The sequence below is a fragment of the Glandiceps talaboti genome, chromosome 15, assembly GCF_964340395.1.
Source record: "Glandiceps talaboti chromosome 15, keGlaTala1.1, whole genome shotgun sequence".
NCBI lineage: Eukaryota > Metazoa > Hemichordata > Enteropneusta > Spengelidae > Glandiceps > Glandiceps talaboti.
In genome coordinates, this window is record NC_135563.1 from 7686155 (window position 1) to 7691154 (window position 5000).

General features: G+C 34.8%; 1 long non-coding RNA gene across 1 annotated transcript in view; it reads left to right on the forward strand.

Annotated features, from left to right (window-relative positions):
* Nucleotides 1-85: 85 nt before the first annotated feature.
* Nucleotides 86-5000, forward strand: part of LOC144446624 (uncharacterized) — a 5332-nt gene continuing 417 nt past the window's right edge. Inside the window, exons 1-3 of the long non-coding RNA XR_013481966.1 lie at nt 86-405; nt 1409-1497; nt 4062-5000. The exon at nt 4062-5000 is cut by the window's right edge and continues 417 nt beyond it. This is a non-coding gene — a long non-coding RNA (uncharacterized LOC144446624). The remainder of the gene's footprint in view (nt 406-1408; nt 1498-4061) is intronic.

Consider the following 5000-nt stretch of genomic DNA (forward strand, 5'->3'; position numbering starts at 1 on the left):
TGGTCATGAAGTACATTTGCCGCATTCATTCCGAATGACGTGAGATCTGTGCGTTGGTATTGTCCCAGCGTACCTTGCGCGGTCGTACAGTTTTGATATACGTGTATGTGGAGACTTGTTTCGTTTAGTCACTACAGAACGACCCGAATCTTTATCCATTCTACATCACCCGTCTTCCGTCGTAAGACGAATTGGTAACATAACCATTCATTCCTTCTGTGTATCCTGTGATCATCTGGAAGTGGGAAGACGACACGTACAGTTTCCCGGGTTGTATGAAAACAGAGCTACCGAACAACACGAAAACAGTACTCTTCACGATGGTTGGTGTCCGGTGTACGATTGTTACCTTCGTTGCTCTGATATGCATCTCTCAAGCAATAGAGACGCCATTGGATACGGCAAGTACGTATATGATTTTCTACTTTTCCATGTTCATTACTCGAATTTGAAGTGGAGAAAACAGACAACGATTAATTTTAGTAATAGCTACTAGCTAGGCATTCGGCCTTCGGGTCAAGTCATTTTAGAAAATGGCCTCCTTGCGATCAAGACTCTTGTCATTGATTCTATGTTAATTTGTTATAAAATCTAAATACGAAATAAGCCAGATTGCGAGTTCAAGTTCAAGTTTAACAATGAAGGCACGAACCTTGAAAATCAATTTACCCTATAGTACCGTAGGCACTTGACGAGTGATATAACATGTATGTAGTCCGTACATTGTACAATATACATTGTACAACAAAATCAATGGAATCGATTTTTTTTAAATATTAAATTTGGAACTTGAAATTATTTTTGAAGAAGCGTCTTGATGCTATGATTGCTATAGAAGTATAAATATTTCCGGAGCAGTTGTAATAATATAATTTATTTATTTATTTATTTTTTAAGCCTTCACATGAAGAGAAACCAAAAAAGAATTAAAACAGAAAACATGATACATTACAATACAATGTTAAAATGGCATCAACAACATGCTAAGAATTTGACAAGTCTGTGGATCCTTCGCATATAAAAGCTGTCTGACACTGTCTGTCAGCCCATCTGACATGAAATGTTTTCAGATTTTTTAATACCGATGTAGAATATTGAACATGTCAAATATATAGCGAAGAAATGAAATATTATAGTTGTGATACAAATTGCCTGAGTACAGGAGAGTATAACAGTGTGTCCCTCCAGCTTACCACAATAATGCAAATTTAGCAGATGCATTATAAAAATAACATGCATGAGAATTATACTAAAAATCAATTTCGTCAGTGTAAAGGAACTGATTTCCACTGACGTTTTCAATTTTTATCACATTAATTGCATTCAATGATTTTGGCCAATTATGACACAAGCCTGACAAGGTTTACCATGCTCGATAACGATTAAATTCATTTTTTTTTTGGGACAGAGCATTCATGTGTAGAGTGCAGTTATCACAGGGAGATGCAGGATAGATTAGGAGATTTGTTGAATGCAGCAGAAGGATTAGATGATAGGGTAAGTAAACTACATGTAGGGTGAAAGTCACTCTCTTGTCACTCCTTTTGTTTTCTTCATAGTATACTAATGCAGTAATATGGCCCAAAGTTTTGCTTTTGAATGTTTGACCATACTGAGTGATTGGGGGTCCATAGTCTACAAGATACCTAATTTGTGCCATGTTTTCAGCTATCACTCACACACTAAACAACACAAGTGTACATATTTTACAGTGTATGTTTGACCTGACTGTAATATTACTACTAAATACTTTTTCCCTTGTTGACTCTAAGATTGTGTATCAGGTGGGAGTAAAATACAAAATGTACATTGTATATAGAAAATGGTGTGAAAATCCTGAACACTATCCACCCCCATTTCCATGTTTATTAGGCCTAAAAAAATAGAATTTGTGTGGTTCCTATTTACGCTCAATTTTAGAATGGGTGGGGTTGGTAGATTTTTAAAGAAAATTTACATATGTGTGTCGAGTTCAGGTGGTTGACAATGTGTTTTCCATTGTTTTCCATTGTTTTTGTCTGTGTGTTATTAGTTTCTTCCCATCAGATGTACAGCCATTACAGATTTGAAGAACAGTTTTGTATTATCTTTTTAAGTTGATGTCGATTTCTGCAAAAATGTTCTTGAATGCGTAAAAACAAAGTTTAGGGTCAGCTGTGAAAAACTAGGTGGGGTTGGCAACTGGATTCAAACTATTTTTTTTTGGCCTTATCATTTTAACTTGAAAATGAATATTTGGAATTCTTTTGAGTTAAGGTTTGGCAGCCTATGTAAACCCATATCAGTTTATTACCGGAACTAATACACTCTGCTTCCTGCATGCAGGCAATATCTTATTCTCAAATTTCATAGAAAATGTTTTCAATTTCCTGTAGAGTGGGTGTGTGGTCAGTGGTTTACTTTTGTATACCACAAAGTGCGCAGTCAACCATGTACACATATATTTTGTATAACAATATGTTCTCTTAGCCTTGTAAATACAGTGCTTTTCTTAGAAGTGAGTCAAAGCTATGAAATGAACTATCAAGATCAGTGAGCCTGATCACAAGGTTTCATGTTGAGATAGACACCATAAAGATAACACACAAACATTGTTTACACCATGCAGGCTCTGTGTTTAGTTAATGATATAAACAGTAACAGCATGCATCCTACTACACAAGGTATAATCTGTTGAAGTTCAAACAAAATCCATGGTCAGCAGCCAGTGAAAGTTGATAGAATCTTAAAGTTTAACACATACTCTATTCCCATATTACATGTGTACCTAAAAATGCAGTCAATATGCTGAAACAGTTATCTTATATATTTTTTATTATTTAAATTTTAACAAATTGTACTAACTTCCGCTGGCTGCTGACCATGGATTTTGTTTGAACTTCAACAGATTATACCTTGTGTAGTAGTGTGCATGCTGTTACTGTTTATATCATTAACTAAATACACAGCTGTTAGTGATGTTTGTTTGTGTGTTATGTTTTTGGTGTCTATCTCAACATGAAACCTTGTGATCAGGCTCACTGATCTTGATAGTTCATTTTGAAGCTTTGACTGGCTTTGGGGAAAAGCAGTGTAAAGAAAGTGAAAGTTTGACTATAAGCTTACCCCCCCCCCCCCCCCCCCCCCTTTAGTATTTCAGTTTGTGGAATAGATTCATAACAATTGCAACCCCCAATCCCCACCCACCCACATAGCAATATCATGGTGACATTTCTACATACAGTCACATACACGTCTGTATGTCATAGATTTTCAAACAGTTGCTTCTACCCGCACAACTGTTTCTGTGTGTATACATGTATATAGCATTATTTGAACTAATCTCACCCACTCACACATTAGTGTTTGCATGTGTATACAATACACATACATGTGGGATAGATTTCAAAAGAAGACAAATTCCAACCACAGAAAATGTGTAATGCTGCATTGTATTATCTTCCATGCCAAATATTGCTGTTGGTAAATGTGTCATTTTTCAGACAACCACAATATATTTATAGAAAATATTTAAGCATTGTACATGGTAACCAGTGGTCTGTATATTAATAAGCAGATTTCAATAAATATATAAATGTCTTGGTGTTCTTAGAAAAGTTTACCTAAAGTTATACAGACCAGAACAGATAATATATATATCAAATGAAGACTCATGTTTTTCAGATAACAAAACAATTTCCAATCTTGTGTTTGGAACAAAAGTTCACTTTGATACAAAATATATTACACCATGCATAAGCCAAGTTGTTGTCTTTGAACAGAAAATATGGATTATATACCCTGGTGTTCGACATCATGACACCCTGCGTCTATGTCACTGCGGTGCTCAAATGATGAGTGAACATGTTCAAAATCACCATTATTTTCCCAAATTTGTCAAAAATTATACTTGACAAAATATATTACATTATTTTTCTTCATTCAGCTGAAAAATACTCGTAGCCTCAGGGTTTTGTCCCTGAGGTCGCTTGTATTTTCCATGGCTGAACAAAATATTGGGAAATATTATCTAAATATTGTTATGTACTTATTATAAAAGTATATATATTTTTTCTTTCCAGACCAAACAGTTGACTGAGCCATTGAATAAACTGGAGGATTGTGATTGTATGAAACCTTAGTATAAGAAGAGGGTGAAATACCGCACAGAAGACCTGTGTACGAGTCACTGTAACTGTATACATAATGAACTGTTATGGAGCGATGCCAAGGCCCTATGAGTCAGTTTGTTTCTATTTATAGAACGTTGCCCTTGTTTTACCCTGTTGACATCACATACAAAATATGCAAGGGAATTGTTAATCACTATGGACCGCTTCATTGGCATAACAGCATCATAATGAAGGGTTGCCATATAGTTTATTAAAATAAAAAAGAGATCTTACGTGATATCTGTTTAACTGTCTTACCAGGAATTGTCGCATGTAATAATTGTACAGCATATCTACTTATTTTGTTAGTGACCAACTCTCATCTTTGAATCATGAAAAATTGACTCAAAAAAAAAAAATTATTATATGTTGAAGTCAAATATATACAACTGGTAATCAAGGTCATCTGTTTTCCAAGATAGATGCAAACTAAATCTATTGTTCTTCAATGTGGTAGATTACACAAGTGGGTGATAGCGGTTCCTCTGTTGTGTGATTCTAATCACCCTGTGATCAAGATAGTGTAAACATTGGAAGTCCCACAACACTATACACTGCAAGTTTATGAAACTTGAACTCCCTACTGAGACCATAATAAAACTAATATCCATTCAAAAGATTATCGCCGTTGTATCATCCTGTTGTGACAATAGTTTTAGTTTGTGTCGATCTTAGTAAACTGAAAGGCTCACTTACCAGAGTAATATCAAGGAGGGAATTGTAGCATTAATGTTATCTACGAACACAGCAAAGCTGTATAAAAAGTTAAATCATTTACTTACAAGATATGTCTTGCAGGTGTACTTCATCAAATATAATATACCATGTTTACGTATATGTATATTCAAT